The sequence below is a fragment of the Bufo gargarizans genome, chromosome 1 (genome assembly GCF_014858855.1).
Source record: "Bufo gargarizans isolate SCDJY-AF-19 chromosome 1, ASM1485885v1, whole genome shotgun sequence".
NCBI classification, from domain to species: domain Eukaryota; kingdom Metazoa; phylum Chordata; class Amphibia; order Anura; family Bufonidae; genus Bufo; species Bufo gargarizans.
In genome coordinates, this window is record NC_058080.1 from 666,468,527 (window position 1) to 666,493,228 (window position 24,702).

The 24,702-nt window shown below is 45.6% G+C and overlaps 1 protein-coding gene across 2 annotated transcripts in view; it reads left to right on the forward strand.

Annotated features, from left to right (window-relative positions):
• IQGAP2 (IQ motif containing GTPase activating protein 2) overlaps positions 1-24,702 on the forward strand; it is a 340,563-nt gene that overhangs the window by 62,270 nt on the left and 253,591 nt on the right. The gene's annotated exons all lie outside the window — the stretch shown is intronic.

The window sequence follows — 24,702 nt, forward strand, 5'->3', positions numbered from 1 at the left end:
CTCACCCAGCATGGGTATATGTAAAATGACACCCCAAAACGCATTCTCCAACTTCTCCTGAGTACGGCGATACCACATGTGTGACACTTTTTTTGCAGCCTACATGCGCAAAGGAGCCCAAATTCCTTTTAGGAGGGCATTTTTAGACATTTGGATCCCAGACTTCTCACTCTTTAGGGCCCCTAAAAAGCCAGGGCAGTATAAATACCCCACATGTGACCCCATTTTGGAAAGAAGACACCCCAAGGTATTCAATGAGGGGCATGGCGAGTTCATCGAAAAAAAAAAATTTGGGCACAAGTTAGCGGAAATTGTTTTTTTTTTCTCACAAAGTCTCCCTTTCCGCTAACTTGGGACGTCTTCTTTCCGAAATGGGGTCACATGTGGGGTATTTATACTGCCCTGGCATTTTAGAGGCCCTAAAGCGTGAGAAGTCTGGAATATAAACGTCTAAAAAATTTTACGCATTTGGATTCCGTGAGGGGTATGGTGCGATTTTATTTTTTGACACAAGTTAGTGGAATATGAGACTTTTTAAGAAAAAAAAAAATCAATTTCCGCTAACTTGTCTGAATGGAGCCTTACAGGGTCGTGATCAATGACAGGGGGGATCAGGGAGTCTATATGGGGTGATCATCCCCCTGTCATTGATCACCCCCCCTGTAAGGCTCCATTCAGACGTCCGTATGTGTTTTGCGGATCCGATCCATGGATGCGTGGATCCGCAAAACACATACGGACCTCTAAATGGAGCCTTACAGGGGGGTGATTAATGACAGGGGAGTGATCAGGGAGTCTATATAGGCTGATCACCCCCCTGTCACTGATCACCCGCCTGTAAGGCTCCATTCAGACGTCCGTATGTGTTTTGCGGATCCGATCCATGGATGCGTGGATCCGTAAAACACATACGGACATCTGAATGGAGCCTGACAGGGGGGTGATCAATGACAGGGGGGTGATCAGGGGATAATAAGGGGTTAATAAGTGACAGGGGGGGGTCAGGGGATAATAAGGGGTTAATAAGTGACAGGGGGGGTGTAGTGTAGTGTAGTGGTGTTTGGTGCTACTTTACTGAGCTATCTGTGTCCTCTGGTGGTCGATCCAAGCAAAAGGGACCACCAGAGGACCAGGTAGCAGGTATATTAGACGCTGTTATCAAAACAGTGTCTAATATACATGTTAGGGTATATTAACAGGTCGCTGCTGGCAGGCTGTAGATCCTGTCTCTTACCTTGCGATCCTGTGAACGCGCGCGACTGTGTGCGCGCGTTCACAGGAAGTCTCGCCTCTCGCGAGATGATGCACGGATGCGTCCAGGAGGAATGAATTGACCGCCTCCAGGATGCATCCGTGCGTTAGCTGGTCCGGAGGCGGTTAACCTTATCGATCCACAGGACTTGTTTCAAAATCAGGTTTGTTTAGATGTTCTTTTGCAAACTTCTGATGCTGAATTTTGTGGTTAGGATGCAGGAAAGTTTTTTTTCTGATGACTCTTTCATGAAAGCCGTATTTGTGCAAGTGTCGCTGAACAGTAGAATAATGTACCACAAGTCCAGAGTCTGCTAAATCTTCCTCAAGGTCTTTTGCAGTCAAGCATCAGTTCTCATTTGCCTTTCTAACACTCCTACGAGCAGCTGCCTCTGAATTTTTTCTTGGCCTTCCAGACCTTCTCTTAACCTCAACTATTCCTGTTAGTTGCCATCTCTTACATTTCAAACTGAGGAAATGGCAACCTGAAAACACTTTAATATCTTATAGCCTTCTCCTGCTTTGGTGGAGTCTGGGTATTTATAAAGCTTTGAAATTTGCATCACCTGGCCTTTTCTAATGAAGATTGTGAACAAGCCTTAACCCTAACAGGCTATTTAAGGTCTTAGACTTCAGGCAAAGTTGTCTGTGTGCCCAAATCTCCTTGGGTTCCCATACTTTTGTAAGGCACTTCTTTCCTTTTGTCACTCTAAAATTGTACAAAACCAAATACACTAATATTGCTTAAGATGTTAAAAATTGTTTTTCAGTACAAAACCAAATACACTAATATTGCTTAAGATGTTAAAAAATTGTTTTTCATCTTTAACTTTATGCCTTTCTGGGATAATTTTATCTTCAACTAGCTTAACTGTTCACAGTAACAGTAATTTCCATTTCACGACCATAACGACATTATAACAGGAGATTAACCCCTGACCTCTGTAGGGGCAGGAAATGGGGAAAGGTTAAATTGCTCTCTCCCTCCACCATTCCCCAGTGTTTTCCTGCCCCTCTATTGTCAGGTAGGTGAAAATAAATTGTTTTTGCTTTCTTTTTATTTATTTCCAGGGTGCCACATCGGGGGTCTAGGACCTTCTTTGCTGGGCTATTTTCCCCTTGTAGTCCCCTGTTCGCCAGCGGTAAACTTACCAATGCTGGACAGGGTGACAGGCGAGCTTGTATCCCGTTGATTGGGCGCCTCTCCGCCTGCTGCAATGGCTTCCTTTCCCCTTGTGGGATAAGCAGCCGTAGCCCCATGGAACGCGGGCGTCTGAGGTTACTTCCAAGTCAGGAGATTGCGAGCATGTCTGGAAGTGCCGCAGTATTGCAGGGCCAACTGTCCTCTGGGCAGATCATCAGTATCTGATCAGTGGGGGTCTGAGCTGTTTGAGTGCCACAGCCTTCTCCCTGCTCACAAAACACAGGACTATTCTGGCTTTTAAAGTGGCATCCCAAGTAGGGGAATCCACCCTATTGGGGCATATGGACTGAGGATGTCTTGATGAGGTTCATGAGGGTTATCCATCTTTTTACAAAGTGGTGGCCTGTCCTTAGGGTAGGTAATCACACGCTGTTTAGCTTGGGTCAAACACTCCACACCCTAGCCCATAGGCTGTTTGGGTGTAACTCTCCAGCACGCCAGAGCTCCTAGCACCTTCAACACTGTAGTGGAGGGAGCTCGTTACTACAGCACTGCCCTAATTGAAGTCAAAGGGAACGGTGCTGCAATGATGAGCTTTGTCCACTACAATGTTGATGGTGCTATGTAGTTCTGGCAGTGGAACTGCACTCAGACAGCAGATTGGCGGGTGTTGGAACAGCGCCGATCAGCTAGGGATGGCCTATCACATAGTAAAAGCTAGACAACCCCTTGAGGACGTAAAGTATATTATTTTTTTGTGTCTCTAGTCTTTACCCTCGTTTATTTAACATGATGTCTCTTTTGATGTAATCCCAATAGTACTTTCCTTTGTTTCTGTTGTGATTACACATTTTTTTTCCATTAAAGTTTTATTGTACACCTGAGCAATGTTCGCCATGAAAAGTAGTCTCTGATTTGGAGAAAAGCCCCACTCATGGGATGACTTCACTCTCCTATATCATATTTATAGAATTCTGCATTTAGAACCTGACATTAAAATTCTGTTGCCATGGGACCCTGTTTCAGCAATATGTCTCTGGCAGCTATAGTTTCCATCATGCACCGTATAACAGTACATCTGAGATTGCGGCTTCAGAAGCGCTCAAGATGTTTTAATCATGGAAAATGTTTTCCTTTTGAATCTCCGAAAAGCATTGGATAAACAAAAATAACTGCACAGTAATCTAAAACGATATGTGCAGTACCCCAGAATAGGGTCACTGCAAAGGGGAATCTGATGTAATGTCAAACTGGCTCTGTCACCCGGATCAACCCTACCAGGCATATAGTTGATACGCTGATTAAAACAATACCTGTCTTATGTCTATCTGTGGTATTGTTGCGGAGAAAGATTAACTTTTAAACTTTTTACACTTTTTATGCAAATGAACCCTCTGCTTTTCATCACCACCCCCACCGCCTTTAGATTGACAGAGCTAGACTGCACTGTGTCCAGAACAGCGCATGATCAGAGCTGAGTCTTCAGCTTCATCCCAACGAGCATGCCGTTTTGGACACGAGTGTGGTCTAGCGCGGTCAATCTAAGGGCAGGGGGGGTATGATGAAAAGCAGAAGGACATCAGTATGGTGCACCAGGGGCGTCGCTGGAGAGGTGCTCTAACAGTATCACTGGGTTCACACCTGAGCGTTTTACAGCGCGTTCCTACGCGCTGTAAAACGCTCAACAAGGAGAAACCAATGATTCCCTATGGGAATGGTTGACACCTGGGCGTTTTTACAGCGCGTACGATCGTGCTGTAAAACACCCTACGCTCAAAAAAGTACATGAGCTTCTTTGGGGCGTTTTGTCGCGCGTTCCCGTACATAGACATTCGGGAACGTGTGACAATGGGCGTTCGCTTGTCTCTGTATGCGCGATTGCAAACGCCGGTACAATCGCGCATACAGAGCGCTCCTTTCAGAACGCTCAGGTGTGAACCCAGGGTATAAGCCTGCCTCGTAGTGTTTGCTTAGTTCATTTGCATAATTAAAAAAGTTGGTATTGTTTTAATCAGCGTCTGGGTTGGTCCGCCTTAAGTGAAATGTTCTGATTTGACAGAGAGAGACCAATACACTAATCTGTGTTTCTCGACAAAATATTTGTGTTGTCTAAGAGGTACTCTTTCTCATTATGGAGAGCCCCTAGTATCCGGAGCATGTGTGTACAGTATTGTAGGCCAAGTGATTTTAATACACTCCCGGAGGTACTCACTATTTACACTTTATAGTATTTCCTTTTATTCTGTTGGCACCAGATTAGTGAGTTCTCGGACTATATTTTCTATATTGAACAACATCCAACATTCAACAAGTGAGCCATCTTTCCTATTATTTTTCATGATAACTTGCATATATTTTCCACAGAAATAAAGAGAAGCGTTGTTTAGCTTACAATAATCATCACATACATTAACTGGTCTCCATAATAGAAATAGTACCCACCCAGAGGTTCCCCCAAGGGCTTGCAACTAGAAAAGCTATTCATATGTGCTTTGCTCTGATAAAGGGCTTTTGTCCTGAAAGAGCTAGTTGCAGATGTGAAGCTGGCTTACCTATTTACCTAGTTTTACTACAAAAACATGTTGGAAGGCTCTCCTGCCGATGATATTTGTGAATATAATGCAGAGCTCATAGGGGTACTGTGTTCTCCTTACTCTCTACCCGCTTGTCGTGCAATTATTGCTCTGCTGTCCCAATTAAATTCAATGGAATGTCTACTTCCTATTCACCTGAATATACATCAACAGTATAGTAAAAGTGTAGTATGCTTATTTTTTGGTCTCCCTAATGATAAAGAGCAACTGGGTCTGTGTATATACCTGCAGGTCACAGCGTCTGCGACATTCAGCACCTCAATGCTGCAGTCAATCCTTGGTGGTCACACACTGTTTCTTGGCATGTTATCACTGGTGTTTGTAAACAGTAGAAATGGACCAGAGCCGGAAAAAAATGGGGCTGGAGAAATGTTCAGCCATTTCAGGGCTTGTATGAGATTTTTCTTTACCTCAGGCAACCCCTATAATGGCAGACATAGGTTTAAACTTGCATACATCTAAGAGCATTTTCAGACAGCTGATTTGAAATAAAATCAAATGAAATGTTAGGCTGAGCTTTTGGGTTTTTTATACTGCAGATTTTCAGTTTGTGCTGTGTAGTTGTCAACAGTTCTGTATTTTTGTGGACTGTCCCTGATTTTCAGAGACAGTCCTTGGCCAAAAATGGGTGGGGCTTATGTAAGCCTTGACCATAAATGGACGGTTCTGTACAAGTTTGGGGAATTACTCTCATAGGAGGTGAGCTCATCTAGCCTATATAAGAAAGGGATAGGGGGGTGGTTAGCTTTGGCGAGATTCAGCATGACAAATGCTCATCTTCAGTGTTTCTTTTGCTTTTCTTTTCTGTTTTGAATTTTATTGTTTTACGCCATATTTCTGTTCTGCTAGGTTTCATCCTTTAGTTGTCTCAACAATGGCCATAGTCTGAGCCTGAAGACAGAGAAGCTGGAGGTCCACATGCTTGCTGTCTAGCTGCTTTCATTTGGATGAGTTAAAGGACTATACTGTTTTAACGTTGTAATGGTGATGCTTTAAGGGCATGGAGTTAATAAAACTGTGACCAATTTCACAAGGTTGTCAATGTCTTCATTGGTTTAGAAGATTAGTTTGAGAGAGTAGAGGAGGAGGTTCTAGAAATCCGACAAAGTTTATCCCTGCAGTCTGTGTTGTACAGTAAGCGGCAGCTTGTTGTCAGACATTGACCTCCAGTATCTATATACATTACTGTAACAAAATGCAGCGGAATTGCTTAAAATATTAATATGCTGTATGTAAATGAGAGACTCAGAAGTCTGGTTTATAATCTAATTTTGATACTCGAGAAGTACTAATTTACATACAGAGATTTTACAGGCCTGAGTGCACGCTCCTGTTACATAATTTTATATTAAATAAAACCTCCTTCTGCTCATCATCCCTTACATTATATCTTTTCCTCACAGCAAAATAAAGGAAATTTCTGCTTTTGCCTGAGTCATTCTACTGTTATTGGTAAATGTGTTGGGCAGTGGAGGTCATGCCCACTTTTTAGAAAAGCGCTGAGCATGGTTGAAAAGGGAGTCACATATTGTGTTGCAAAATGGACCAACTTGCACCAAAATTCTCCTAATGTACATGTGCAGTAAGCCGGATTGGACTAATGCACACTGGCGCAATAATATGCACTGACTGGGTCAGGTGTAGGTAATAGTTAATAGTTTTTGTTTGTGACGCCAATTGCAGCGTGCACAGAGTACAGTCTCAGGGCCCTTTAAGGTGTTGCAACTCACGTACCAGGTTAGGAATGCCAGAGTGGGTTAATGTCTCTGTGTAGTAGTAGGTATAGTGTCAACGGTGTCTCCTACCTTGGTACAGTTGGACTCCTGGATCACTTGCAATGAATGAGTGTGTTGCTAGTAGGAGTAATTGAGGAACTTGGTATTAATGAATGAGATCCAGACTTGAGATATAATTCAACTTTGTCTTTACTGGAGGCAGCATTAATCCACATGAGGTACAGCAATAGTCTTGGGTTCCAGCAGGTATTGGCAATGTATGGCAGGGATCAATATCTCTTCTGCTCCTATCATGTGCCTGGAGAATATGGCAGGACTCTGTCTTCTGCTCTGTCTATCTTCTGCTTGGTATGGGACTGACTAGCTGAGGAGGAATTTGGCTTCTCCTGGTCTCTGGATAGTTACTCACAGTTATGCTCACAGGGGATGGTTCTTCCTGGCGTTCTGGAGGTGGCTGCATGCTTGTCAACCAGCTGAGGCTGAAGGGCTCAGACTGGGAATCGAGATCTTTGGTCTCAGCCGAGACTCGATCCTGGGTTGGGATCCCTATTTCTGGGAGCTCCTACCAGCACAGCCTTCCCCAAGCAGGGGTAGCAGGCACACTAACTCTAAATTCCTTTCCTCCCCATGAGACAGGACACTTCTGTTCAAAGAGGGGGGCCTAAACTGGAATAAACTATTCCAGTTTAGAAACACTAAACTGACACTACGGTCCTGCTGACACATTGCTGCCACCTGCTGGTGCACATGGAAATTACAGCAAATATATATAACAGGCTTAGAAAATGCACATTATTGAGGATGTGATATTAAATTATACAAGATGACAAGATAAATACACTTAACATGTTGTAGCGGGGTAAAAGAGTGTAGTAACATAACTCTGGGATGTTACACATGCCCTCTTAGCGACATGGTAAGTGCCCTATGGAGTACACGTACTACAAGTTGAGAACTAGCCTTGTCAAAAGCGTGTTTGCTTGTGCATCCTGAGGCCTTGTTTACGTTTGTGTCTGTTTGACATACGTGGAAAAGATGTCCGTGAAGAATCCATCTATGGTTGGCGTGTCTGTTTTTTGCCTTCCGCGTGTCATCCGTATTCCACAGATGCTGCCCAGCTGAAAATTTAGATCCAATGGAACTGACAAAAACTGATGCAAAATAAGCACAGTGGATACTCAATATAAAGGATACATTTTTATTACATTTTTCTAATGGATCAGAAAAACAGAAAACAAATCAGTGATGCGAACCTGATCTTGGATGAGCTTGACATGTCCTCTGTACATGGATTAAAGGGGATGTCTGGCCTTAGATATTGATGACCTATCCTGAGAATAGGTCATCAATATCTGATTGGTGGAGGTCCTAAACCCAGCGCCCAAGCCAATCAGTTGTTTGACGAGGAGGTGGCGCTCCATGCGAGCACCACTGTCTGGTCCTTACACTACGCGTCGTCTCCTTAGAAGTTGTGGCATAGTCTAATTACAAGTACTTCCTCCATTCAAGTGAATACTTGTATCACACGGCACTGTAATTAACAGCACCAGCATCCGCATGGAGCTCTACCTCCTAATTCAAACAGCTGATTGGCGGGGGTGCAGGGTGTTGTTGGACCTATCATCAGGATAGGTCGTCAATACATCTGGGTGAACAACCCCTTTAAGTGGTTGTCTGCTCTGTCCTCTGTGTAAAGTAACATTGCCAGATGGGAAGCAGAAGGAGTTTTTGTCTATTCAGATGACCCCACAGTTTGAGACAATCCTGAAACTGGGAGCAGTGCTGCAGTAACCATCCACTTTTAATTCCACCAATAGAGCTTCTGCAGAACAGCTGGTTGGCTGGGGTACGGGGTGTTGGACCCCTGCACATCAGATAGCGATGGCCTGTCCCAAGCATAGGCCATTTCTTGTTAAAGTTTGGACAACCACTTTTAAGTTACTGTTCTAAAATTTAAAATGAAAGGTAGGTAATTTGCTCCCTTCCTCTGTCAGTAAACCATGGGTCATTTGTGAACAATACGTGATTTTATCTTTAATGTGTCATGTTTTAAACTTGTGTTTGATTGGCCATTGTCCTCCTATAGGAGTCTTTATAAAGGGAGGGTGAAAGACGCCTGGAGTTTATTTGATTAGGATTTCATAGAGCCGTGCTACATATCCTTTGTGTTTTTATGTTTGTGCTGAACCTTTAGTTCTGCGTTAGCTACACTAATGCAAATCATATTTGCTCTGCCATGTACTGAATGTACAGTAGTCAGCGAGGACGCTTGATCTGCTGAGAACAGAGGTAGTCAGTTCTTTTAGAGTTTTTCTTGTACTTTAGCCAACACATTGTGTTAAGCGCTGCAGAGGTGCTCTAGCTGGCCCGAGAAGCAGTCATACATCAAGTGCTTCTCAGCAGGAAAACAAAAGGTATTATCAAGAAACAATGACTTTTCTATATTTAAAGTTTAAAGGGGCATTGTCTCGAGATTTTTAATTATTTATTTTTAGAAGACATTTAGGTTAAAACATTTATTCACACTTGAAGGTAGTCTGTCAGGGAAACAACACCAGGTAGGGGCTGGGGAGAGCAGAGCAAACCTACCTTTTCTTGTAAGAAGTACTGTGAATATGAACTTTTATTCTGCCCAATTCTGATCCTGCAAGCGCCCTGGGAGGGGCTTCACTGTGAAGTGCTTTCTGCATTGAGCCGTTTTGCAACCCCCTTCCCCTCTGCTCTGAGTGACAGCAGTAGAATCCAACCTGGAGACCTCTACTGCCGTCACTCTGAGCAGAGGGGAGGACCAGCTCAATGCAGAGCTCAGAGAGCACATCACAATGAAGTGCTACCTCCAGTGCAGGAGCAGAATCTGGTAGAATAAAAGTTCATATCATGGTCAAAACCTGTGAGAAGTTACACTTTTACTCCATAAGGACCACCTACTGTCTTTTGTCGTCTCTGTTTTAGAGGGAGCTGAGTGCGGCTGTGAGCACTCCTGCTCTATGAATGAACTGTAACGAACAGCCATTTGCTCTTCAACCAGGATCGGAAATTGCTCCAATCGCAAAAATAAACCCTTTGATTGCCACAGTCTGTGACCACAGCATGATCAAAATTAATTTCCCCCACTAATTGGATCTGATTGGTGGCTGAGTAAGCCCTCTGCAGTCAGTCCTGGGGACCTAGAAAGGACCCCCCACTAATGTTATACTAACCACAGCCTGTGCCAAAGAGAAACAGATCATAATGTACAGAGTGTAATGTAATTATAATACAGTATAAGTATAAAATAATTTTGTAAGACAGTAATTCCTTAGTGGGATTATAAAAAAATAAAGTGTAATAAAAAAATTTCTTAAAAATTTGAATAAAAAAGGCTTTAAAAAAAAGATCATTTTTTATAAAAAAATACTTTTTATTGTGTATACATAAAAGCAAAACTACACTTATTAGGTATTCACACAACTCAAATAACCTGAAAAACTCATTTAACAGGTTATTCAGAGTGAGATACATACAGTATAAACAATAAAGTAACAAAATCAAACTCAAAATTAGCTTTTTCTAGATTTGCAATTGAAAAAATTTATATACCATATTTGTCGCCCTATATTTTTCATCAGAGCTCAGCTCAGACCCTCAATGTTAATCAGACCTCAGAACAGACCCCTAATGTTAATAAGACCCCCAATCAGACCTAAGATTAGACCGCCAGTTAAAAAGGCACCTATTCGGACCTCAAATCAAATCCCCAATGTTAATAAGGCCCCTATTCAGTCCTCGGATCAGACCTCAAATCAGACTTTCAAGTTAATAAGCCCCATGTAAAGCAGACCTCAGATCAGAAAAAAAAAATCAATCCCTTTACCTTTCCTGCTCTAGATGTCGCTGCTTCCAACATCCAGCGCTCTTCCTGCCACACTGTGCTGTGACCCGACGCCGCACAGCGCGAGGTCACATAGTGGTGACGTCCTCACACTGTGCACAGGACACACCACAGTGAGCGGCCGAGAATTCATTGCGTCTCGGTCCTCCTGTACTAATGAGAGCTTCCAGTATTCAGTATTTAGCATTCACCACATAAGACGCACTGAAATTCCCCCCCCCCCCCCCCCAATATGTGTCATGGGGCAAAAAAATACAGCAAATTTCAAAGCAATTTAAAATGCTTTCAAACGGCACACAAAATGCAATCTCTCTTGCATAAAACTATAAAACTAGGCCTTATCTTTGAATATATGAGTAGTGCTGCAGATAATGAGTCCAAATCACTATTTTATTTTTATTTTTTCTTACTGCCCCTGTTTCCACACTGTCAGTCTTCAAAGCTGTGCGGAAATACATTGTCAGGACTGCTGTGGATGCGCCCAGGATTTCTTTCCCTCATGCTAGCATGGTACAGCAGCCCTGACAATGTATTTCAGCACAGCTTTGAAGACTGTCAGGACTGCTGTGGATGCGCCCAGGATTTCTGTCCCTCATGCTAGCATGGTACAGCAGCCCTGACGATGTATTTCAGCACAGCTTTGAAGACTGTCAGGACTGCTGTGGATGCGCCCAGGATTTCTTTCCCTCATGCTAGCATGGTACAGCAGCCCTGACTATGTATTTCAGCACAGCTTTGAAGACTGTCAGGACTGCTGTGGATGCGCCCAGGATTTCTTTCCCTCATGCTAGCATGGTACAGCAGCCCTGGCAATGTATTTCAGTGCGGCTTTGAAGACTGACAACGGTGGAACAGGGAACCAGAAGGAAGATTAAAAAAAATAGCAATCTGCACTCCTTGTCTGCTATTATCTGCAATTCATGTGTTACAGAAAATTATAGTATAAGATCACGGTGACAGATTCCATTTAAAATTAAAGGGGCAAAAAATAAAAAATAAAAAAATAGCTGGTCATTAGGGGGTTGAACCCCTGTTACAGACGAGGCTTGTTTCACATTTGTGTTGACAGATGCAGCAGCCTACCGTATTCGGCATTGCCAGACGCTGCCGGAATGCTGTCCGGTCCCATTAATTATAATCCGGTCCGGCGGAGATCCAGCTGAAACTTGCAAATTTGCTGAGAATCGGCTGGCCAAATTTGTCCGTCCGATTCTCTGCATTCTGTACCAGCAGTGTGAACCTAGCCTAATCTTCCCCCAAATATGTGCCAATCGACAATATAGCATGCTAAAAGGGTCTCATTTAGTACATTTACATGTAGCAATCTTACTACTGTATGATCATTTGTCCTCACACAGTTTGTATATTATGATTATGAGAGAGATTTTTTTTTTTTTTTATGCCCACATGAAAGATGTGACCAATGCCAGTCTAGCTGATCTCTGGGCACATTTACGTACATGGGGAAATGGTCAGGAAAGAACCTTCGTACCGCTTATCATCAGCATCTGTAAAAGGGCCTATTCTTTCTGTAGCTGCAGCAGCCAGACGGTTAATATTTTATTTTATAGAGAATTTCCAAGTTCCAGTTTAGAGATAGATACATTTATATTCATGAAATACATACATGAGATTCATGCTTTTGATATAAAGTAGTAAATAGTGGGAAAATACAGAAAACAGCGCAAAATAATCTAACAGATTAGTTCATACGGATCTCCTAGACCATCATGTTTTTTCACGCTGATCCTCTTCCAGCACCCCCACCCCAGCTCAGATACCACCATTTATTTTAAATATTCAATATCAGATTTAATTTTTTCCCCATTGTTCCTCCTTGTATTGTCCATCCATTATTGTGTTATAACAGATGCTACATCCAATTTGCTTCTGTAGCTGCCAAATATCCTGCAGCATTGTAGTCATGAGATCAGTCCCTGTACTTAATCAGGCTTACGATCGAATGTCCCCATCCTGGACACGCGCTTACACTAGAGCCAGGTTCATTGAAATCCAATTCGCCTATCAGTATGGTTTTGGAATGCAGATTGAAACCAGAGTTCAGAGGGAACATATGCAGACACTATTTGACATGTGTGAATTTCTCAAAATTAGTTTCTGGTCTGAGTCAGTCGTATCCGCTGTCCGATATGATTCAGTCCACGAGAATGCCCCACTTGCCCTGAAAAGTGGTGTATAAGGCCTCATTCACACATACGTGGACCACGGTCCGTGAAAACCTGGCCTGCCGTCCTGCTGAGCGTGCAGCGTAATTGGTTGCTATGACGCCATGCGCTGTATGCTGCCGCCGCTGTACAGTAATACGTTCGCATAGATTATACAAATGTATTACTGTACAGCGGCGTCACAAAGTGCACGGCGTCATAGCAGCCAATGATGCCGTGCACTCAGCAGGACGGGTTTTCACGGACCGTGGTCCACGTCTGTGTGAATGAGGCCTAACACTCCGAGGTCTCCTAGGACCTTTTCAAGTTGTTTAATGCCAAGACAACCATAGCAATGTCAGTGTGACAGCGACAAATACATCTGTGGGTAAACGGATGGTAGCCGGTGGTAACAAACCACTGCTTAAGGGGCATCTGTCAGCAGATTTGTACCTATGAAACTGGCTGACCTGTTATATGTGCGCTTGGCAGCCGAAGACATCTGTGTTGGTCCCATGTTCATATGTGCCCGCATTTCTGAGAAAAATTATGTTTTAATATATGCAAATGATCTTCTAGGAGCAACGGGGGCATTGCCATTACACCTAGAGACTCTGCTCTCTCTGCAACTGCTGTGCCCTCTGCAGTTTGATTGACAGGGCCAGGCAGTGAAAACATCATCACACCTGATCCTGAGAACCAAACGATAGTCCCGGTTCTTCTCTCCAAGTCTGGGTCTCTGGGCTGTGGTCGGTCCAACACACGGACTACCCAGTCTTCAATTGCTCGTCTGTAGTCCCACATAGTGTAGGTACAGGACGTCACCCCCTCCGGGTTGAGGCCCGTAAAAGATCTGCTCTTCTTGGAGTAGATACTCCGTCCGCCTCCGCCGCACCAGCCAGCACGGGGAATGCTCCGGGCCCCTTCTCGGGTCTCCGTACGAGCTACGACACCTCAGTTCCGGCAGGTCATCGTCGCATAGCATTTTGCCCCAGCTCGGTTTGGGCACCGCTATTCTTTCTTCCTCTCGTGCTGACACAAACTGGTGAGGGAGGAGGAGCTCTAGGGGAAGAGTCCTCACTTCCTTTCTTTGCACTGGGTTGTTCCTTGGTTTTCCCGCTCTTGGGTGCAAGAAGATGATATGCCATCACAGACACAGATGGTGGATTAACTCCTCGGATGCCGACGCACACTTTCCTGCTCCTGTCACTCCGCAGTAAATGTAATAAAGTCATTTTTAATGGGTTTCTTGATGATTCTTTAGGCCTTGCAGTATGAAGACACAAATAAATCCTGTTTGTGACGCCACTGGCAACGGCCAGGGCCCCTTTTGTAATTGGTGGTGGTAACCAGGTGTAGGAATGGCTGAGTGGTGTAGGGTGGCCTAGAATGTCCCTTAATGTTTTATATAAGTGTCACGGTGCTCCTACCTGGATATGGCTGGAACCCCAGGTGTTGGCTCCAAAGCAGACAAATAGGGGGCAGTAATTGAAGGATGAAAGAAGTAACTTGAGTCCAGACCTTGTAGGAAGTTCAATAGCAGCTTTCCTTGAATAAACGTTCATCAAAAACAGTCTTTAAACTTTGTCTTGGTCCCAGTATGCTTTAGCATTAAAACTCTGGCAGGCAAACTCAACTCTGCTACATCTGTTGCTCTCTGACTCTGCTGTACCGACAGGCTGACTGTATAACTTTGCAACTTCTCTCTTTGTAGTCTGTCTCTTAATTAGGCCAGGGAACTTTTCCTCCTGGCTCCTGACGCTTTAAGCTGTGACCTCCATATCCAGCCGAGCTCAAGGTGCTCTAGCTGGCTTGGCTTTGCTTAGCCTGGGCACGTCCAGCAGAGACGTGCCCAGAACTTGCTTTCTTCCCCTAGCAGGGGGTAAGCTAGACTGCTCTAGAAACTGGCCCCCTCCCTTCCTTCAGGAAGTGGAACTCGCCCACTCCTCCACAGAGGGGAGTGTTAGAACTGTAACTGTAGCTCTGCTGTATTTGCTGCCACCTGCTGGTGAACCAGGCACATTACATTTGAACATAACAGTTACATTAGAAATAGGAATGCACATTATAGTGGACCTGAAATAAATACACATATATCCTAGATGACATGATATTAGCATACACAGATAGAAGCAGGGCGTAGGAGTGGTAATGCCACTCTGGGGCGTTACACATAGTCCTAAGAATAGGTGTTCCAGAATAGTAATGCATGTAGTTACTAAAACACACTTGCCAGGAGAGGTGACAGCTACTTGTCCTCTTTAAAATGGCTTATTGCTGCTGTTAATGCCTTGTTATACATTACATAATGGATCTACAGAAATACTTGGTGGAAAATTCAGTCACAGCCTGGTTTTAGGCTGTACTACATGCCTTGGGTGCACATCTGGCGACTAGGGATGAGCGAACTCGAACTGTATAGTTCGGGTTCGTACCGAATTTTGGGGTGTCCGTGACACGGACCCGAACCCGGACATTTTCGTAAAAGTCCGGGTTCGGGTTCGGTGTTCGTCGCTTTCTTCGCGCTTTTGTGACGCTTTCTTGGCGCTTTTTGAAAGGCTGCAAAGCAGCCAATCAACAAGCGTCATACTACTTGCCCCAAGAGGCCATCACAGCCATGCCTACTATTGGCATGGCTGTGATTGGCCAGAGCACCATGTGACCCAGCCTCTATTTAAGCTGGAGTCACATAGCGCCGCCCGTCACTCTGCTCTGATTAGCGTAGGGAGAGGTTGCGGCTGCGACAGTAGGGCGAGATTAGGCAGATTAACTCCTCCAAAGGACTTGATTAACTGATCGATCTGCAGCTGTGGATCATTGAGCTGCTGATCCTCAATTGCTCACTGTTTTTAGGCTGCCCAGACCGTTTGTCAGTCACATTTTTCTGGGGTGATCGGCGGCCATTTTGTGTCTTGTGGTGCGCCAGCACAAGCTGCGACCAAGTGCATTTAACCCTCAATGGTGTGGTTGTTTTTTGGCTAAAGCCTACATCAGGGTGAAGCTGTCACACCAAGTGCATTTAACCAGCAATAGTCTGTTTATTTTTTGGCCATATACTACATCAGGGGCAAGCTGCGCCTGTCACCAAGTGCATTTAACCCTCAATGGTGCGTTTGTTTTTTGGCTAAAGCCTACATCAGGGTGAAGCTGTCACACCAAGTGCATTTAACCAGCAATAGTCTGTTTATTTTTTGGCCATATACTACATCAGGGGCAAGCTGCGCCCGTCACCAAGTGCATTTAACCCTCAGTAGTGTGGTTGGTCAAGCTATCACACCAAGTGCATTTAACCAGCAATAGTCTGTTCATTTTTTGGCCATATACTAAATCAGGGGCAAGCTGCGCCCGTCACCAAGTGCATTTAACCAGCAATAGTCTGTTCATTTTTTGGCCATATACTACATCAGGGGCAAGCTGCGCCCGTCACCAAGTGCATTTAACCCTCAGTAGTGTGGTTGGTCAAGCTGTGACACCAAGTGCATTTAACCAGCAATAGTCTGTTCATTTTTTGGCCATATACTACATCAGGGGCAAGCTGCGCCCATCACCAAGTGCATTTAACCAGCAATAGTGTGGTTATTTTTTGGCCATATCCCAGTCTAATTCTGTCACTAAATCCATACCGGTCACCCAGCGCCTAAATACTAGGCCTCAAATTTATATCCCGCTAAATCTCTCGTTACCGCTGTCCTGTTGTGGCTGGGAAAGTTATTTAGTGTCCGTCAAAGCACATTTTTTGTTCTGGGTTGAAATACAATTCCCAATTTAGCAATTTAAAAATTTAGTGGTTTCTGCTGTATCAGAGCTATTTGAAATCTATCCCTAAAAGGGTATATAATATTCAAGGTGCACATAGGGTCATTCAGAATAACTTCACACACCCGCTACTGTGCATTTCCAAGTCTAATTCTGTCACTAAACCCATACCTGTCACCCAGCGCCTAAATACTAGGCCTCAAATTCATATCCAGCTAAATCTGTCGTTAGTGCTGTAGCTGGGCGAGTTATTTAGTGTCCGTTCAAGCACATTTCTTGTTCTGGGTTGAAATACAATTCCCAATTTAGCAATTTCATAATTTAGTGGTTTCTGCTATATCAGAGCTATTTGAAATCTATCCCTAAAAGGGTAGATCATATTGAAGGTGCACATAGGGACATTCAGAATAACTTCACACACCCGCTACTGTGCATTTCCAAGTCTAATTCTGTCACTAAACCCATACCTGTCACCCAGCGCCTAAATACTAGGCCTCAAATTTATATCCAGCTAAATCTGTCCTTAGTGCTGTAGCTGGGCGAGTTATTTAGTGTCCGTTCAAGCACATTTCTTGTTCTGGGTTGAAATACAATTCCCAATTTAGCAATTTCATAATTTAGTGGTTTCTGCTATATCAGAGCTATTTGAAATCTATCCCTAAAAGGGTATATAATATTCAAGGTGCACATTGGGTCATTCAGAATAACTTCACACACACCCGCTACTGTGTATTTCCAAGTCTAATTCTGTCACTAAACCCATACCTGTCACCCAGCGCCTAAATACTAGGCCTCAAATTTATATCCAGCTAAATCTGTCCTTAGTGCTGTAGCTGGGCGAGTTATTTAGTGTCCGTTCAAGCACATTTCTTGTTCTGGGTTGAAATACAATTCCCAATTTAGCAATTTCATAATTTAGTGGTTTCTGCTATATCAGAGCTATTTGAAATCTATCCCTAAAAGGGTAGATCATATTGAAGGTGCACATAGGGACATTCAGAATAACTTCACACACCCGCTACTGTGCATTTCCAAGTCTAATTCTGTCACTAAACCCATACCTGTCACCCAGCGCCTAAATACTAGGCCTCAAATTTATATCCAGCTAAATCTGTCCTTAGTGCTGTAGCTGGGCGAGTTATTTAGTGTCCGTTCAAGCACATTTCTTGTTCTGGGTTGAAATACAATTCCCAATTTAGCAATTTCATAATTTAGTGGTTTCTGCTATATCAGAGCTATTTGAAATCTATCCCTAAAAGGGTATATAATATTCAAGGTGCACATTGGGTCATTCAGAATAACTTCACACACACCCGCTACTGTGTATTTCCAAGTCTAATTCTGTCACTAAACCCATACCTGTCACCCAGCGCCTAAATACTAGGCCTCAAATTTATATCCTGCTAAATCTCTCGTTAACGCTGTCCTGTTGTGGCTGGGAAAGTTATTTAGTGTCCGTCAAAGCACATTTTTTGTTCTGGGTTGAAATACAATTCCCAATTTAGCAATTTCATAATTTAGTGGTTTCTGCTATATCAGAGCTATTTGAAATCTATCCCTAAAAGGGTATATAATATTGAAGGTGCACATTGGGTCATTCAGAATAACTTCACACACACCCGCTACTGTGTATTTCCAAGTCTAATTCTGTCACTAAACCCATACCTGTCACCCAGCGCCTAAATACTAGGCCTCAAATTTATATCCTGCTAAATCTCTCGTTAACGCTGTCCTGTTGTGGCTGGGAAAGTTATTTAGTGTCCGTCAAAGCACATTTTTTGTTCTGGGTTGAAATACAATTCCCAATTTAGCAATTTCATAATTTAGTGGTTTCTGCTATATCAGAGCTATTTGAAATCTATCCCTAAAAGGGTATATAATATTCAAGGTGCACATTGGGTCATTCAGAATAACTTCACACACACCCGCTACTGTGTATTTCTAAGTCTAATTCTGTCACTAAACCCATACCTGTCACCCAGCGCCTAAATACTAGGCCTCAAATTTATATCCTGCTAAATCTCTCGTTAACGCTGTCCTGTTGTGGCTGGGAAAGTTATTTAGTGTCCGTCAAAGCACATTTTTTGTTCTGGGTTGAAATACAATTCCCAATTTAGCAATTTCATAATTTAGTGGTTTCTGCTATATCAGAGCTATTTGAAATCTATCCCTAAAAGGGTATATAATATTCAAGGTGCACATTGGGTCATTCAGAATAACTTCACACACACCCGCTACTGTGTATTTCTAAGTCTAATTCTGTCACTAAACCCATACCTGTCACCCAGCGCCTAAATACTAGGCCTCAAATTTATATCCTGCTAAATCTCTCGTTAACGCTGTCCTGTTGTGGCTGGGAAAGTTATTTAGTGTCCGTCAAAGCACATTTTTTGTTCTGGGTTGAAATACAATTCCCAATTTAGCAATTTCATAATTTAGTGGTTTCTGCTATATCAGAGCTATTTGAAATCTATCCCTAAAAGGGTATATAATATTCAAGGTGCACATTGGGTCATTCAGAATAACTTCACACACACACGCTTCTGTGCATTTCCAAGTCTAATTCTGTCACTAAATCCATACCGGTCACCCAGCGCCTAAATACTAGGCCTCAAATTTATATCCTGCTGAATTTGAATACAATACATTGGGCCAAATAATATATTTGTTGTTGTGGTGAACCATAACAATGAGAAAAACATCTAGTAAGGGACGCGGACGTGGACATGGTCGTAGTGGTGTTAGTGGACCCTCTGGTGCTGGGAGAGGACGTGGCCGTTCTGCCACATCCACACGTCCTAGTGTACCAACTACCTCAGGTCCCAGTAGCCGCCAGAATTTACAGCGATATATGGTGGGGCCCAATGCCGTTCTAAGGATGGTAAGGCCTGAGCAGGTACAGGCATTAGTCAATTGGGTGGCCGACAGTGGATCCAGCACGTTCACATTATCTCCCACCCAGTCTTCTGCAGAAAGCGCACAGATGGCGCCTGAAAACCAACCCCATCAGTCTGTCACATCACCCCCATGCATACCAGGGAAACTGTCTCAGCCTCAAGTTATGCAGCAGTCTCTTATGCTGTTTGAAGACTCCGCTGGCAGGGTTTCCCAAGGGCATCCACCTAGCCCTTCCCCAGCGGTGAAAGACATAGAATGCACTGACGCACAACCACTTATGTTTCCTGATGATGAGGACATGGGAATACCACCTCAGCATGTCTCTGATGATGACGAAACACAGGTGCCAACTGCTGCGTCTTTCTGCAGTGTGCAGACTGAACAGGAGGTCAGGGATCAAGACTGGGTGGAAGACGATGCAGGGGACGATGAGGTCCTAGACCCCACATGGAATGAAGGTCGTGCCACTGACTTTCACAGTTCGGAGGAAGAGGCAGTGGTGAGACCGAGCCAACAGCGTAGCAAAAGAGGGAGCAGTGGGCAAAAGCAGAACACCCGCCGCCAAGAGACTCCGCCTGCTACTGACCGCCGCCATCTGGGACCGAGCACCCCAAAGGCAGCTTCAAGGAGTTCCCTGGCATGGCACTTCTTCAAACAATGTGCTGACGACAAGACCCGAGTGGTTTGCACGCTGTGCCATCAGAGCCTGAAGCGAGGCATTAACGTTCTGAACCTGAGCACAACCTGCATGACCAGGCACCTGCATGCAAAGCATGAACTGCAGTGGAGTAAACACCTTAAAACCAAGGAAGTCACTCAGGCTCCCCCTGCTACCTCTTCTGCTGCTGCCGCCTCGGCCTATTCTGCTGCTGCCGCCTCGGCCTCTTCCTCCGCCTCTGGAGGAACGTTGGCACCTGCCGCCCAGCAAACAGGGGATGTACCACCAACACCACCACCACCACCTCCGTCACCAAGCGTCTCAACCATGTCACACGCCAGCGTTCAGCTCTCCATCTCACAAACATTTGATAGAAAGCGTAAATTCCCACCTAGCCACCCTCGATCCCTGGCCCTGAATGCCAGCATTTCTAAACTACTGGCCTATGAAATGCTGTCATTTAGGCTGGTGGACACAGACAGCTTCAAACAGCTCATGTCGCTTGCTGTCCCACAGTATGTTGTTCCCAGCCGGCACTACTTCTCCAAGAGAGCCGTGCCTTCCCTGCACAACCAAGTATCCGATAAAATCAAGTGTGCACTGCGCAACGCCATCTGTAGCAAGGTCCACCTAACCACAGATACGTGGACCAGTAAGCACGGCCAGGGACGCTATATCTCCCTAACTGCACACTGGGTAAATGTAGTGGCAGCTGGGCCCCAGGCGGAGAGCTGTTTGGCGCACGTCCTTCCGCCGCCAAGGATCGCAGGGCAACATTCTTTGCCTCCTGTTGCCACCTCCTCCTTCTCGGCTTCCTCCTCCTCTTCTTCCACCTGCTCATCCAGTCAGCCACACACCTTCACCACCAACTTCAGCACAGCCCGGGGTAAACGTCAGCAGGCCATTCTGAAACTCATATGTTTGGGGGACAGGCCCCACACCGCACAGGAGTTGTGGCGGGGTATTGAACAACAGACCGACGAGTGGTTGCTGCCGGTGAGCCTCAAGCCCGGCCTGGTGGTGTGTGATAATGGGCGAAATCTCGTTGCAGCTCTGGGACTAGCCAATTTGACGCACATCCCTTGCTTGGCGCATGTGCTAAATTTGGTGGTGCAGAAGTTCATTCACAACTACCCCGACATGTCAGAGCTGCTGCATAAAGTGCGGGCCGTCTGTTCGCGCTTCCGGCGTTCACATCCTGCTGCTGCTCGCCTGTCTGCGCTACAGCGTAACTTCGGCCTTCCCGCTCACCGCCTCATATGCGACGTGCCCACCAGGTGGAACTCCACCTTGCACATGCTGGACAGACTGTGCGAGCAGCAGCAGGCCATAGTGGAGTTTCAGCTGCAGCACGCACGGGTCAGTCGCACTACAGAACAGCACCACTTCACCACCAATGACTGGGCCTCCATGCGAGACCTGTGTGCCCTGTTGCACTGTTTCGAGTACTCCACCAACATGGCCAGTGGCGATGACACCGTTATCAGCGTTACAATACCACTTCTATGTCTCCTTGAGAAAACACTTAGGGCGATGATGGAAGAGGAGGTGGCCCAGGAGGAGGAGGAGGAGGAGGAAGAGGGGTCATTTTTAGCACTTTCAGGCCAGTCTCTTCGAAGTGACTCAGAGGGAGGTTTTTGGCAACAGCAGAGGCCAGGTACAAATGTGGCCAGCCAGGGCCCACTACTGGAGGACGAGGAGGACGAGGATGAGGAGGAGGTGGAGGAGGATGAGGATGAAGCATGGTCACAGCGGGGTGGCACCCAACGCAGCTCGGGTCCATCACTGGTGCGTGGCTGGGGGGAAAGGCAGGACGATGACGATACGCCTCCCACAGAGGACAGCTTGTCCTTACCCCTGGGCAGCCTGGCACACATGAGCGACTACATGCTGCAGTGCCTGCGCAACGACAGCAGAGTTGCCCACATTTTAACCTGTGCGGACTACTGGGTTGCCACCCTGCTGGATCCACGCTACAAAGACAATGTGCCCACCTTACTTCCTGCACTGGAGCGTGATAGGAAGATGCGCGAGTACAAGCGCACGTTGGTAGACGCGCTACTGAGAGCATTCCCAAATGTCACAGGGGAACAAGTGGAAGCCCAAGGCCAAGGCAGAGGAGGAGCAAGAGGTCGCCAAGGCAGCTGTGTCACGGCCAGCTCCTCTGAGGGCAGGGTTAGCATGGCAGAGATGTGGAAAACTTTTGTCAACACGCCACAGCTAACTGCACCACCACCTGATACGCAACGTGTTAGCAGGAGGCAACATTTCACTAACATGGTGGAACAGTACGTGTGCACACCCCTCCACGTACTGACTGATGGTTCGGCCCCATTCAACTTCTGGGTCTCTAAATTGTCCACGTGGCCAGAGCTAGCCTTTTATGCCTTGGAGGTGCTGGCCTGCCCGGCAGCCAGCGTTTTGTCTGAACGTGTATTCAGCACGGCAGGGGGCGTCATTACAGACAAACGCAGCCGCCTGTCTACAGCCAATGTGGACAAGCTGACGTTCATAAAAATGAACCAGGCATGGATCCCACAGGACCTGTCCGTCCCTTGTCCAGATTAGACATTAACTACCTCCCCATAACCATATATTATTGGACTCCAGGGCACTTCCTCATTCAATCCTATTTTTATTTTCATTTTACCATTATATTGCGAGGCTACCCAAAGTTGAATGAACCTCTCCTCTGCCTGTGTGCTAGGCCTAAATATATGCCAATGGACTGTTGCAGTGGTGGCTGACATGAAGCCTGATTCTCTGCTATGACATGCAGACTAATTCTCTGCTGACATGAAGCCAGATTGTCTGTTACGGGACCTCTCTCCTCTGCCTGGGTGCTGGGCCTAAATTTATGACAATGGACTGTTGCAGTGGTGGCTGACGTGAAGCCTGATTCTCTGCTATGACATGCAGACTGATTCTCTGCTGACATGAAGCCAGATTGTCTGTTACGGGACCTCTCTGCTCTGCCTGTGTGCTAGGCCTAAATATATGCCAATGGACTGTTGCAGTGGTGGGTGACGTGAAGCCTCATTCTCTGCTATGACATGCAGACTGATTCTCTGCTGACATGAAGCCAGATCGTCTGTTACGGGACCTCTCTGCTCTGCCTGTGTGCTAGGCCTAAATATATGCCAATGGACTGTTGCAGTGGTGGGTGACGTGAAGCCTCATTCTCTGCTATGACATGCAGACTGATTCTCTGCTGTCATGAAGCCAGATTGTCTGTTACGGGACCTCTCTGCTCTGCCTGTGTGCTAGGCCTAAATATATGCCAATGGACTGTTGCAGTGGTGGGTGACGTGAAGCCTCATTCTCTGCTATGACATGCAGACTGATTCTCTGCTGACATGAAGCCAGATTGTCTGTTACGGGACCTCTCTCCTCTGCCTGTGTGCTAGGCCTAAATATATGCCAATGGACTGTTGCAGTGGTGGCTGACGTGAAGCCTCATTCTCTGCTATGACATGCAGACTGATTCTCTGCTGACATGAAGACAGATTCTCTGTTACGGGACCTCTCTCCTCTGCCTGTGTGTGTGCTGGGCCTAAATATATGCCAATGGACTGTTGCAGTGGTGGCTGACGTGAAGCCTCATTCTCTGCTATGACATGCAGACTGATTCTCTGCTGACATGAAGCCAGATTCTCTGTTACGGGACCTCTCTCCTCTGCCTGTGTGTGTGCTGGGCCTAAATATATGCCAATGGACTGTTGCAGTGGTGGCTGACGTGAAGCCTCATTCTCTGCTATGACATGCAGACTGATTCTCTGCTGACATGAAGCCAGATTCTCTGTTACGGGACCTCTCTCCTCTGCCTGTGTGTGTGCTGGGCCTAAATATATGCCAATGGACTGTTGCAGTGGTGGCTGACGTGAAGCCTCATTCTCTGCTATGACATGCAGACTAATTCTCTGCTGACATGAAGACAGATTCTCTGTTACGGGACCTCTCTCCTCTGCCTGTGTGTGTGCTGGGCCTAAATATATGCCAATGGACTGTTGCAGTGGTGGCTGACGTGAAGCCTCATTCTCTGCTATGACATGCAGACTGATTCTCTGCTGACATGAAGCCAGATTCTGTGTTACGGGACCTCTCTCCTCTGCCTGTGTGTGTGCTGGGCCTAAATATATGCCAATGGACTGTTGCAGTGGTGGCTGACGTGAAGCCTGATTCTCTGCTATGACATGCAGACTGATTCTCTGCTGACATGAAGCCAGATTCTCTGTTACGGGACCTCTCTCCTCTGCCTGTGTGTGTGCTGGGCCTAAATATATGCCAATGGACTGTTGCAGTGGTGGCTGACGTGAAGCCTCATTCTCTGCTATGACATGCAGACTAATTCTCTGCTGACATGAAGACAGATTCTCTGTTACGGGACCTCCCTCCTCTGCCTGGGTGCTGGGCCTAAATATATGCCAATGGACTGTTGCAGTGGTGGCTGACGTGAAGCCTCATTCTCTGCTATGACATGCAGACTAATTCTCTGCTGACATGAAGACAGATTCTCTGTTACGGGACCTCTCTCCTCTGCCTGGGTGCCGGGGCCTAAATATCTGAGAATGGACTGTTCCAGTGGTGGGTGACGGGAAGCCAGATTCTCTGCTATGGAACCTCTCTCCA